Source organism: Maniola jurtina, chromosome 6 (genome assembly GCF_905333055.1).
Source record: "Maniola jurtina chromosome 6, ilManJurt1.1, whole genome shotgun sequence".
NCBI classification, from domain to species: Eukaryota; Metazoa; Arthropoda; class Insecta; order Lepidoptera; family Nymphalidae; genus Maniola; species Maniola jurtina.
The window spans coordinates 903,685-918,334 of record NC_060034.1 but is presented as its reverse complement, the minus strand read 5'-3'; the positions used below and the strand labels follow the sequence as shown (position 1 = coordinate 918,334).

The window sequence follows — 14,650 nt, the reverse complement described above, 5'->3', positions numbered from 1 at the left end:
GTATTCGGATAGAAAATGATGCAACGGAATACACAAGGATGATCAACCCATTTCCGCCCTACTACTGAGTACGGGTCTCCTCTCAGAATGAGAAGGGTTCAAGGCCATAGTCTGCCACGCTGGCCCAATGCGGATTGGCAGACTTCACACACCTTTGAGAACATGGAGAACTCTCAGGCATGCGGGTTTCCTCACGATGTTTTCCTTCACCGTTAAAACAAGTGATATTTAATTGCTTAAAGCGCACATAACTGAAAAGTTAGTGGTGAGTGCCCGGGATCGTACCCCCGACCTCCGATTAGGAGGCGGACGGTTTAATCACTAGGCTATCACAGCTTTTTACACAAGGATAAACCAAATTATTACAGGACTAGCCTACGCTCGCGACTTCGTCTTCGTGGATTTAGGTTTTAAAAACTCTTTGATTTTGCGAGATAAAAAGTATCCATATCCAGGATTTTAATTATGTCCATGCAAAAAAAATCACCTGGTTTTTTGATTGATTATAGTTATAAACCTGAAGAATAACATAAGCTACTTTTTATTAGGAAAATTAAAGTTTCTACGGGATTTTCAATAAATCTACCTAAATCTATTTGGTTGAAATCGCAAGCATCGTCGAGTTTCTTATGTTTTTAACAACAGCTTGCGAACCCTAATACTGTAGCAAAAAAAAATATATACAAAAACTATTAGTACATTAGACTTAATTTTTTTAATAATATGAGCCTACCTAGATTTATATAAATAGAGTTTTACAAAAATACAAAATATGACCGATTTAGGGAACTTGGAACAAACCTGTAACAACTCGAAGGTGACTTTCAGTATCGTCACACTTCAATGATGTAATCTTGATGTAACGAAGCTCATAGGTTATCTGACTATCCATCAAAATTGAACAATACAGTGAATATTTCAATACTGTTGGCAAAAGTGATCCTGGCAAAATGGAAATAGTTCAAGTATGAAAGACAAATTTGTGAAATTAAACCCCCATAATCTGCCCATCAATCATGGCGGACAAACGGACGCACGCTAACTCTTATTATTCATTATAATTTGTTGCGCTTACAATTATAAATTACCATGACATACCGATCGATCAAGGTTGGGAGTGGAGACAATGTTTCAATTATTATACCTTGTTTGAGATCACATCACACTTCACACTAATATTATAAAGGCGAAAGTTTGTGTGTATGTATGTGTGTATGGTGTATATGTGTATGTTTGTTACTCCTTCACGCAAAAACTACTGGATGGATTTGGCCGTGGAATGGAGAGATAGATTATGTCCTGGATTAACACATAGGCTACTTTTAATCCTTTTTTCATTTTGAGTTATGGAACCCTAAAAATAGGACGAAAACTACGATAAATACATACCCATGATCGCATTATTCATAATATGTCGTATTTTGAGCGTGGACTATAAATTACGGACAGAGCACAATCAATCAGGCCGGAAGAGAGACAGTTTTAAATTAAGCCTCGTTGGGAATTAGGGCTCAGATCGCGCGCGGGCCGATGGCGATCGCTTAATCTCGTTTAAAAAATCCTTTACACTGTAAATAGTCCAATTTGAAATACTGCTAAAAGTTTTTAAAATTCTTCTGATGATATTTTATATTATTAGAAACGTATGACTACAAGTGTAAATTAAAAGTTTATAACACCCCCGACAAGTGAAGGTTACAGTAACTAGAAAAGAGCTGATAACATTCAAACGGCTGAACCGATTTTATTGAATTATAGCTAAGAACACTCTCGATCAAGCCACCTTTCAAACAAAAAACTAAATTAAAATCGGTTCATTAGTTTAGGAGCTACGATGCCACAGACAGATACACACGTCAAACTTATAAAACCCCGCTTTTTGGGTCGGGGGTTAAAAAAAGAAAAATGTTACCCATGCAAAGCCGGGTCGGGTCGCTATTACTGAATGATATTGATCTGGCCTTCGACACCAGTGCATACCAGAGATACCGAAGCAAGTCGACACAGCTTAGGAGTACATACCTGAAAAGAAAAAGCCAAACATTAGTCGAATCGTAACAAATGCACCGACCTACGTGAGGTGAAAGGAGCAAACGAACGCCGGCTTCCGGATACAAAAAAAAAAGCGATAAATTTTGTTAAAACGCCGGCAAAAAGTGAGCGTTACATAAAGCTCGCTGCTGACGCTCCTACAAGTTGTCTATACTTTAGTTTTCCTTAGCTGACTTAAAAGCTAAACAAATTACAGAAACATTTTCAGTGAAACGCGAAAGATTTGCTCGGGCTTTAGAGTTACAGGAGAGGGTTATCATGATTTCATAGTCAGGTTGCGGTTACAACGGATTGCGTTAATGTGCCTCTTGCGTTTCAGTGAGAATCTACTTGTTTATCTTAGTAGATAAGTCTTATAGCACAAGTAAAGGCAAAAATCCGAAAACCGTGAATTTGTGGTTACATCACAAAAAAAATGTGCTCAAGGACAAATAATTTAGTACTTTCAATTTTTAAAGTAAGATAATTGTACTAAATGGGGTTTCATATGAAAGGGCTCTACCTGTACATTCTAAAACAGATTTTTATTTATTTTCATGCATAATAGTTTTTGATTTATCGTGCAAAATGTCGGAAAAAATACCCGAGTACGGAACCCTCGGTGGGCGAGTCTAACTCGCATTATTTATTTTTCATTAAAACCTGGTAGCATTAAAAACGTCATAAAATAGTGTTTCATTGAAAATTCGACTCGACTAGTGCTTAGCACGCATCGCAGTGTGTGCAGCGCCCCTTATACTAATTAACCTATGTTCCGAAACGCATAAATCGAGCCCAACTGAACATCCCTCTTCGTTACGGTGTACTTGGGCTATTTTTTCGGTACCTAAGCTATGTCTGTTTGTTTTTGTAATTTATTTGCCCTGTTTTGTTCTGTGATAAATGCTTCTTAAAAATACGTGCAGTGCAACATTTTTTACGGACTTTTGAACTTTAATGCAATAGACAAGTAAAACATGCCGTTTCTAGCAAAAAAGGAGATTTAGGGCAGATTTCGATTTTGTTCTATCGAGAAAATTGTATCTAGTCAGTTTTCCATTTCATAAGGACTTAAGATTAAAGATTCAAAAATATAATTATACCTACGGAAATTTGGTATTGTGCAGTTTAAAAATAAAAAGCTTCTTAAAGTAGCAAAGTTTTGCGCGTGGCTTTTAATTTGTACTAAGTTAAGATAGTTTGTAGGCTTCGGTATCTCTAGAAAAAAAAGGGTTGGTACCGTTATAGGGTCTATCGGTCTGTCTGTCAAGATTCGTCGAGAGAATCAAAATACGTAACTTTGAAACCGAATATTTTAACGGAAATCTGGAAAACCACAGACATAGATATTAGTTTATAGAATATATCTGCAAAATTTAATGGACTTTGGTTGCTTAATATTCAAATGAAATTGGAAATACGAGTGACGGAGAGACCTCTCTTAAATAGGTACAAAATCTATAAAATAGAGTTCATCCTCCTTATACCTCTGAAGCTGAGAGCATTTTCTAGTGCCTATAATCCTATCTAGCAGTCCAACAGTATTAAACAGATTTCTAGGAAACTAAATTAGTTCTAGATTCTATCCAACTATCCGCGATTTTTTCCTGGAACTCGTGATCGCAAATCGTTTACCTTTTTTAACCCCCGACCCAAAAAGAGGGGTGTTATAAGTTTGACGTGTGTATCTGTCTGTGGCATCGTAGCTCCTAAACTAATGAACCGATTTTAATTTAGTTTTTTTTGTTTAAAAGGTGGCTTGATTTTCTTAGCTATAATCCAAGAAAATCGGTACAGCCGTTTGAAAGTTATCTACTCTTTTCTAGTTATTACTGTAACCTTCACTTGTCAGGGGTGTTATAAATTTTTAATTTACTCTTGTCTTCTTCTTATACTTAGTAAGGAAAAAAAGCCGACTACTACCCGCGAACTTTCGGGTAGCTGTAGTCAGGCGATAGATATAGTAAAATTGTTTTTGTCACTCGGTGTATTTTAACATTGCACTATATTTTATATATTTTATGGGCTCTAAATTTTTTCCTCTTTCATTTGATATCCCACTGCCAATCCGCACTCGATCAGCGTGGTGGACCAAGGCTAAACCCTTCTATTCTGAGAGGAGGCAAGTGCTCAGTTGCTGGCAATGGATTGATTATATTGATTCGAGCATTAATATATTATGTATATACAACTAGATGATCCCCACGGCTTCATCCGCGTGGATTTTGATTTTTTTATTCCCGTGGGAACTATTTAATTTTCCGGGATAAAAAGTTGCCTATATCAATTCCCGGGATTCAAACGATCTCTGCACCAAATTGGTTAAACGGATGAGTTTTAAGAATCTCGTGGGAACTCTTTGATTTTCGGGATAAAAAGTAGCCTATGTCTTTCTCACGGATGTAAGCTAATTCTGTACCAATGATGTAATTTCGTCAAAATCGGTGAGACAGTTGGGGCGTGAAAAGCTAGTAGACAGACAGACAGACAGATAGACAGACACACTTTCGCATTTATAATATTAGTATGGATTAGTATGGATAATAATCACATTATCTGCACATATAAATACATAAGTATATAGGCTAGGTTATATTATAATACATCATTGTACATATCCAACACAATAATTAACGACGTCGCCGTAGTAATTAGATAATGTATCCAATTTCCATATGTGCCTAACGTCTAATTCAGTTAGCCAGCAAATTGTATACTTGCTTACTCCTAGCTCACTGACCTACAAAGATGGCCTCCATTACAGAGGCTTAGTAGGAGTTTGCAGATTTCGAAAACGTCGATCGATTTTTTCAATCAATCACAAGTAAGGATAGGGAAGAGTACAGGATATAATTTTGAAGAGTGTGCTCGGGAACTTTTCAATCTTATCCCCCTTTTTTACTCGACTACGGAAAAGTCAAAAGGTTATGATTTTAGCAGTCTATGTATGTATGTATGTTTGTATCACATGACCAGATGAGCTAACCTGCTTATATGTACGAAAATTATAATACAATGGGGAGGGTTAAACCAACGTTCTTTTAGGATTTCTATCCACTTTCTAACAGTTTAGCTATAAAGGTACAATTCTGCATAGAATCCGGCTTTAATCAAAATCGCATCCAATTCAGAATTTTCTTATTAGACCAAAAATGTAATTCCCCAGCCCCACATAAAGAAGGGATTGTATGAAATTACCTTCGGCTCAGGTTATTCAATCACACACGAGGCTCTTTCCGCCGCGTATCGATCCTTTATTAATCCGTTATATTCAGGGGGAACCTGGCTAATTTCTTTGAGACGTCCCCTGTGTATTTATTGTTCTCTTGTATCTTATTTAATTAAGATTAAATATATTATTCGTATCATATTGATTAGATGTCGCAAATTAGTAGCTAAACTCTAATCATACTAATATTATAAAGACGAAAGTAGATGTTAGTTAGGTTCTAGTAGATACCCAAACAAGGTAAAGAGGAAGCGATGATAGCCTAGTGGTCAAAACGTTGGCCTCCTATTCAGGAGTCCGAGATTCGATCCCGGCCACACACATTTTGGAAATATTTATTAAGCAATTAAATATCAAAAACGTCGAGAGGAAACCATGCCGGTTTTTTGAGACTTCATAGGGTTTTGAGAAGTGTGTGAAGTTTGCCAATCTACACTTGGTCAGTGTGGTGGACTGTGGCTTTGGCCTTTTGGCCTCCCACTGTTGACTTCAATAGTGGGAGGGGTTAGTGTCTATCTGTCTGTTATCTTTTCACGGTCCATCCCATTAACCGGTTTTGACAAAATTTGATAGTAAGATAGCTTGCGTCCCAGGCGATGTTTTATCCAGGAGTTCCTATGGGATTTTTATAGACTCATCGTAATCAGATGGGTCGTGAAAAGGTTACAAACAGACACGCTTACACATTTATAATATTAGTATGGATAGTAGTCTATCAGAAATGTTTTTATACCATTAAAGCCGTCCAATCCATTGAATTGCATCAGCAAGTCCCGACAAGGGACGCGCGGTTCCCACTGATTAAATTCGGGATAATCCGTGCCCTCCGAACGTGATACCATAAGATTATTGTCACTCCATTAATCCGACGCTCGGATAATTACGTTAACATATTTTGTATTTCCACCACGAGAAACGTGAACGTGAAAATAATGAAACAATATTTTCATTTTAAACCAATAACCAAAAGCCAAAATACATTCAAACCATAGATCAAAAATGATGGACTTTACATATTTTTTCGTTTATTTGTTCATGAACACATATTATTTTTGTGATGTAACTACAAATTCACGGTTTTCGGATTTTTTCCTTTAGTTATGCTATAAAACCTACCTACCTGCCAAATTTCATGATTCTAGGTCAACGGGAAGCAACCTATAGGTTTTCTTGACAGACAGACAGGCAGACAGACACATAGACAAACAGACAACAAAGTGATCCAAGGGTTTTTTTCCTTTTGAGGTACGCAACTCTAATAGGTTGAAGCGCGCTTGCATTGCCTATTCAATCTTATCTCAAAACAAACAAAATTTTCAAAAAATCTGAACACAATATGTATTTGACGGCCTTCTTTGCGCAGTGGTAAGCGCTGTGATTTGGGAGGTCCCGGGTTCAATTCCCGACAGAGGTTTGGAATTTTATAATTTCTAAATTTCTGATCTGGTCTAGTGGGAGGCTTCGGCCGTGGCTAGTTACCACCCTACTCGCAAAGCCGTTCCGCCAAGTGATTTAGCGTTCCGGTACGATGTCATGTAGAAACTAAAGGAGTATGGATTTAATGAATACCACTAAGGTAAGCCCGCTTCCATCTTAGACTACATCATCACTTAACACCAGGTGAGATTGCAGGGGCGATTGTATCTGAATAAAAAAAAAAATTATATCATCGAGTAGATTTGAAGCCGCCTCAGGATTTCAATCAGCCAAACAATCAGTGACCGCGCGGGTCCCTCGTCCAAATCATTAAAATTGTAACATTATAAACAGGGGGGCCTTTTTATAATGGACCTCGTATGAGGGGGTCTTTTATGTAGAATGGGTAATTTATGAAATGTAACCTTGGCGAGTACAATTGCGCAAGGGGTACTGTAACATAAATAGTTACGATTTCATTGTGAACAGCAAATTATTGTGATTTGCTCGTATTTTATATTGGGGACGTTGAAAAATTGTTATTCGGTGATGACAAGCTAGTTTAGTTATTGAACCAGTTACGATGTATCTAATAAAATAATAATGTTGGCTCTTGTTGGCTTTACAAAGAGTTGAATTAATATCACACTTTTATGAGAATAATATGTGGAGAACCGTAGGAAACCCAGAGTAACCGACATAGCTCAGATCGCGAAGCTGAACTGACAAATTCAATAAACAGAGCACCATAATTTGAAAAATCAATAGAATTATGGTCCCATATGCTAGAATGGCTACCTCACACTGAAACCGCAGCGAAGGTAGTCCCTACACTAGGTGGATAGACGTCAAACAAGTCACAGTGAGCTGTAGGATTCAGGAAGCTCCTAGATCAAAATAATTCCTTACCTAGTCATCACCATTATCATGATTTTCAACCGATAGACATCCTGCTGACTGACTGCTGGACATAGATCACTTGTAGGGACTTCCAAACACCATGGTCTTGCACCACCTGAACCCAGCGACTGCCTGCGACTCGTTACCTCGTTCGATGTCATCTGTCCACCTTGTGGCGCGGTCAGCCAACGTTGCCCGTTCATAATATACCAATTCATGACTTTCAGAGCTATGTAAGATGCTCTACTTCTTCAACATAATATGATAATATTATCCACAATGACTTCTATTTGATTATCCATGACAAATCCATACTTCCATACTTCCATACTAATATTATAAATGCGAAAGTGTGTCTGTCTGTCTGTTACCTTTTCACGGCCCAACAGTTTAACCGATTCTGACGAAATTTGGTACAGGGTTAGCTTATATCCTGGCGACGGACATAGGCTACCTACTTTTTATCCCGGAAAGTCAAAGAGTTTCCACGAGATTCCCAAAAACCCATCCGCTTAACCGATTTGTATGAAATTCGGTACCGAGGTAGCTTGCGTCCCTGTAATTGACATAGGCAACTTTTTATTCCGGAAAATCAAACGGTTCCCACGGGACCTTAAAAAATCTAAATCCACGTGGACAAAGTCGCGGGCATCCTCTAGTACACAATATAATTAAGTACTTATGAATTTCACTAGTAGCCTAGTGAATCTATGCCCATATTTCTACATAAGCCACACCATCTGACACAGTACGCACTGCATGATGGATGGCACGGCGCGTCATCGCAGTTACAAATAGGGGTCGCCTATTGAACGGGACTCGTTATTGTGTTAAAATCAATTTGGCTCATCCCTGTCGCGTGCGCGCTAGTGATGTGCTGTGAGTGAATATCGACATACTAGAATGGTATTAAATAGTAGCTGATGTCCGCGATTTCGTCCGCGTTGATATAGGTGTTTTATAATCACGTAGGAACTCTTGGATTTTATGGAATAAAAAGTAGCCTATGTGTTAATCCAGAGTATAATCTATCTTCATTCTAAATTTCAGACAAATTCGTTCAGTAGTTTTTGCGTGAAAATGTAACAAACATACACACGTATACAAAAAAATTTGCCTTTATAATATTAGTGTGACTTCATTTTTTCAAAGCTTTGCAAGGTTGATACTTAACATAAAGGTTAAAGTAAACGTTTCTAAATATCTATCGGAACTGACAGGAAGCTAACGCACAGTCTAAACCGGATGATATAGAGGCTTGAAATTCAGAGGAAATATTCTTACAGACCTTTGACCAGCGACTATAGCCCCCAAACTCTTCTCATTCTGAGAGGAGACCCATGCTTAGTGGGCTGATGATGGGTTGATTATGATGACGAACTTAGAGGTAATGAAGAGATGAAATATTTTGAGACATTAATTCATCGTAATCTTTAGAATTTAGCTGAAGTAGCAATGGGCAGGTCATGTCTGTCGTAGAACCAATGGTTGATGGAGCAGACGTGTTCTGGAGTGGAGACCGCGTACGGGTAAGTGCAGTGTGGGACGACCTCCTGCCCGCTGGACCGATGACCTGAAGAAGGTGGCGGGGAGCGGGTGGATGAGGAAGGCGGAGGACCGTGTTTGGTGGCGCGCTCTTGGAAAGGCCTATGTCCAGCAGTGGACGCATACAGGCTGATGGATGGATGGAATCTTTAAAAAGCCTCGCGGGTACAGTCACAGGAATAAGCTACTAGCTGTTTGATAAAGGATTCTTGATGAAAGGTAAAAAAATAATGTAACTATTTACAATTTATAATAAAAGCACTGTAAACCTACCTATATTTATTAACTATGTACCTATGTGTTTTTTTTTATTATAAATCTTTAGTTATGTAAGACTTACCAACTAATAAACTGTGTGTGGTTTCAGCTTAGTATTTGTCATATTATTTTTTTGTAATGTTGAATAAATTAATCATGTTATTTTTATCCAAGTTTTATATAATACTAGCTGATACCCGCGACTTCAATCACGTGGATGTAGGTTTTTTAAAATTCCCGTGGGAACTCTTTGATTTTCCGGGATAAAAAGTAGCCTATGTACTAATCCAGGGTATAATCTATCTCCATTCTAAATTTCAGCCCAATCCATCCAGTAGTTTTTGCGTGAAGGAGTAACAAACATACACACACACACACACACACACACACACACACACATACAAACTTTCTCCTTTATAATATTAGTGTGAAAGCCTTCTTTAAATTTACAATGTCCTACCAATAAATAAATAAATCTTAATGAATGTCACTACGTTTTCAATAAAAGTAAGTCGAGCACAAAAATCGATAAAAGCAATCGATATATTTTTACTCGCTAAAAGCTCTTCCCTATAAAACCAACGCCTACCAGACGATGCAAAAGAATAGTTTTTAGGGCTTTCCACCCCACAGAGCAACAATGACCGATCCAAAGCGATCCTGTAACAAAAGTCATACAACCCCAAAACTCGGCTAATACGACACAAGCGACTTTTTTTCTACATTTTCTAGGGTTCCTTTTCAAAACGTTTGGGAAAAAATCGTTCTGTAGTACAATGTTGATCTTCTTCATTACCCATAGTAGGTATAAATGAGAAAGTGTGTTTGTTTGTTGGTTTGTCCTTCAATCACACCGTAGCAGAGCAAGGATGATTTTTGAATGGGTATAGATTAAATTTTTTATCATGGGAAATCAAAAAGTTCCCAAGGGATTTTTAAAAACCTTACTTCACCCAGATGAAATCGAGGGCATTACCTAGTATTTTAAAAAAATCATTCTAGTGAGAGTTCTGTACGATTGTACAAGAAATTACACTTTTTAATTTCATTTTTATTTTGATTTATTGTCTTATCGACTTATTGTTTTTTGTTGATAAAGCGGCAATAGAAATACATATTCTGTGCAAATTTTAACTCTCTACCTATTACAGTTCACAAAATACAGCCCATTTTTAGACATGCAGACGGACGGACGGAAGACGGACAGTAGAGTCTTAGTAATAGAGCCCCGTTGGCACCCTTCGGGTATGACATTCCGAACCAGTGGTAGATTATATTTTGACGATTCAAAAGCACTTGTAAAAGTTTAATTGAATAAAAATATTTTGAATTTTTGAACCTTAAAAAAAGGCTGATGTGAATGGCGGAACCCTGTGTAAATTAAACAACTCGTTCTTTACTGAGTATTATTTTTTATTTCCAAGGGTGTCCGGTTGCGATTTAATAGGGATTTGTTTTGTTGGGCGGCGGGTGTTCCGTTAAAGGGTAATTTTGGATGATAATTTGACTCGCGATGACTGGTAACAAGCAAAAAATTACATTTTTTTCATTTGTTTTTAATTATGGACCCTAAGGAATATTTTAAAATAACCAGGACCACTGTAGGCTAGTTAGTTATTTTTTTTAAAGAGGTGCATTGCTTTAATAAACATGGCATTAATTTGTGTGCATTGTTACTTGGTCTGATGGTTAAACTTCGGCGTTTAATCACTTAGATCCGAAGTTTGATACCAAACACGCACCTCACTTTTCGAAGTTATGTGCGTTATTCAGCATTTCAATTTTACTTGCTTTAAAGATGAAGGAAATATTGTGAGGAAACCTGCATGCCTGAGAGTTTGGCCACGTTGCATTGCCAAAGGGGTATGGGTTTAATAAAAAATTGCTACTCTGCCAGGTTAGCCCCCTTCCATCTTTGCATCATCACTTACCACCAGGTGAGATTGTAGTCAAGGCTAACTTGTATCTGAATAAAAAAAACTATGCTGCACGTTGATAGATCAGTTCAGCTTTTATACATTTAGACAACCGTAAAAGTAGCAGCGTAAAATGTTAAAATAACGGTTCTAATTAAAATGTTGTGCTATTTCAGCTTAATTACGAATAAAATATCGTCTTCATCACCAACACAGTAGCAACTGACATAACATTTCGAGACGGAGGGTGTCTAAAAGCGTCCACGGAATTAGGTTATTAAAGAAATCTCCGAGCTTTCAACGTTCTGTGATAAATATTTGTCTAAACGTGCGTATATATTGGTGCCAAATAGGATAGTCTTAAGACGTGAATGTCTGGCTTACGATTTATCTATTTGTGTGTCTTAAACATAACTTATTAAAAAAATTGGGATAAGAAGTCATACTCAATATAAATCTTTTTTTAAATTATTGTTTGTCAATAAGCCCGACCTAGAAAAATCGCAATAAACCGCGAAAGAAAACCCCAAAAAATGTTCGTTTCAACTAATAAACTGTTTCGTAAATCGTTGTTATTAGTATTTGTTGGAAATAAATACATTCTATGGTGCATAATATTATAATATTATACCAATATTTCATATTCCTAACTAGTTTAGTTTTTGTGATAGCCTCCGTCACAAAAATGGTCTAAAACGGGCTTTCATGGCACTCCATTTGTTAATTTTTTAAGATTAATAATTAAATAAAAAATATATTCGTACTCTACTCTATGAGCTCTAAACAATCATACCCTACAAGCTAGGGTAAGATTTTTATGTCTTAAGTTTTATTCTCTTATGTGCACAGGTCCTTATTAAACCACAAGAAGGGAACGCTGCCACATCGATCGACTCCATTATTGCATTTTTTCCTAATCGGTTTATTTAAACATTAACCGAATGGATTTATGTTTACACAACGGACCCGCTTTGGGGTGTTTTAGGATTAAATAAATAAAAAGACTTTTTGCCTAACAAAAAGATAAGAAACTTGACTTAAAAATCATCAAAAGTAGGTTCAATAAATATTTTCACTAAGTAACTTATTAATGAAAACATAATACGTCCAAACTGACTATCTTGCTGTAGGTATGCCATTAAAAATATGCCATGACGTCATTTTTCTTGAAGCCGTGTCGTATGGAGCAATGGAAACAAGCTCCACTAAGTAAGAAGCCTGTTCCCAAATATTTGTGTAACAGAATCATCCACGGACTAGGCGACGTAATATCGTGATGGATGACGTCAGGTTATCTCGGCTTCATACGAGCTATTATTGCACCCCTTCTCAATATACTCGTAAGCATTATTTCTTATAACTTTGGTAATAAAGATTTAAGTCGTGACGGATAAATCAATGGAAAGTAACTATAAATAAATTAACTTATAAGCAGCTAATAGCCCAATATTTCTGTAGCAAATGGATAACGTCAGTTATCTCTGCTGTATAGGTTCGTACTATTAAAATCTCTTATCGATTTATTTATATGTATGTCATCCATCCATCCATCCATCAGCCTGTATGCGTCCACTGCTGGACATAGGCCTTTCCAAGAGCGCGCCACCAAACACGGTCCTCCGCCATTCTCATCCACCCGCTCCCCGCCACCTTCTTCAGGTCATCGGTCCAGCGGGCAGGAGGTCGTCCCACACTGCGCTTACCGGTACGCGGTCTCCACTCCAGAACACGTCTGCCCCATCGGCCGTCGGTTCTGCGACAGACATGACCTGCCCATTGCCACTTCAGCTTGCTAATCCTTTGAGCTATGTCGGTCGCTTTTGTTCTTCTGCGAATTTCCTCGTTCCGGATTTTATCCCTGAGAGTAATACCCAACATAGCTCGCTCCATAGCGCGCTGAGCGACCTTTAGTTTGTGGACGAGGCCAACTGTCAGTGTCCACGTTTCTGCTCCATACGTCATCACAGGTAGGACGCACTGATTGAAGACCTTAGTCTTAAGGCTTTGCGGTATCGACGATTCGAAGACCTGACGTAGCTTTGAATGCTAGCTTTATATGTATGTAAATATAGTTAATGCAAGTCCCGATGCAAGAAACAATGGAAACAAACCCTACTAAGTAAGGAGCCAGTTCCCAAATATTTGTGTAGCAGAATCTTCCGAGGGATGTGCGACCATCGTAATGGATGACGTCAGTTATCTAACCTCCATTCGAGTTAGAGATGGATTATTTCACAGATAGCGTGTGAAAAATCATATAAAAGGCCGTTTCATGTGTAACAATTGCTACATTACTTAAGCCTGTGAAAAATTACGAAGCAAAATCTCACAATTGAAAATTATTACATTTAATCCCGCGCCCGGTTTCATCGACCCGAGCTAAAGTGCGCGCGAGCGAGAAGACTCGCATGGGTGTAACACTAACCCACTATCATCTCATCACTTACTATGAGATCGCAGTCATGGGCTAACTTGTAATTAAAAAAAAAATGCGAAAATTAAAAATCTGTGAAAAATCACCTGTGAAGTCACTGTGAAGAAAAATAATAATTTCACCAAATGAAAATGATTTAAATTATTAGTAGCCCATCGCTAATAGCAGTTATTATTGTAACCCCCTGCTCGAGTTGGTGTCTTGTGAGAGCTTTGATAGTAATAGAGAGAGCCAGCACGTGCCAGACTTTCGTTATTTTATAAAATCTGAAAGTTTCTCTGTGTATATAGTCCCCAATACAGGGGGGGAACGATCAGCGACTATGAAGTTTATATCATAGTGCCTTTGGGAGATAACAGGTAATAAAAGTGTAAAAAATCTTACGTCAAAGTATAAAGTCTTATTTTTTATATTTTCTTCAGAATAGTATTAGAAGTGACGTCATACATTGCTAGACACTAAGTCGAGATCCAAAGGGCGCATTATAACTTGGCTCAGACTTAAGGCATTGTTAAAACGAGACAACGTTATATCGCTGGCATAAATCTGTCTCGTTTTAACTGGAAACTAAGTTCCGAGCAAAATCAAAGTGCGCTCTATAGATTTCAACCTTAGTGTTGTGGACGCCCTTATCAATACACATAGTAAAATAATATAAAAGTGAACCTAAACATTACCCACATTTACTAACACAAAAGTCGAAAGCACGACATAAAATTTAGTTTAAATTCTGTACAAGTTGACAAAGCAAGTAGTAATTTTTGCTAACTACAAACAGTTCCGGGACAGCGGCAAGCGACAGGCTTTTGCTGCTGTCGCAAGCCTTCATTTGCAAGTTCACGCATCGCTGCTCAGCAGACCTATTCTTTAACTCTACAGCCTCGATTGCAGCGCTGACTCAGGAACAAAATTAAACATATA

The 14,650-nt window shown here is 37.7% G+C and overlaps 1 long non-coding RNA gene across 1 annotated transcript; it reads right to left on the bottom strand.

The window, feature by feature from the left end:
* Window positions 1-1,637: 1,637 nt before the first annotated feature.
* Window positions 1,638-14,352, bottom strand: LOC123866062. The gene is made up of 3 exons (XR_006796117.1): window positions 14,340-14,352; window positions 14,051-14,187; window positions 1,638-1,649 (listed from the first exon to the last, which is right to left on the bottom strand). It is a non-coding gene; the product is annotated as an uncharacterized LOC123866062 (long non-coding RNA).
* Between the last annotated feature and the right edge of the window lie 298 nt (window positions 14,353-14,650).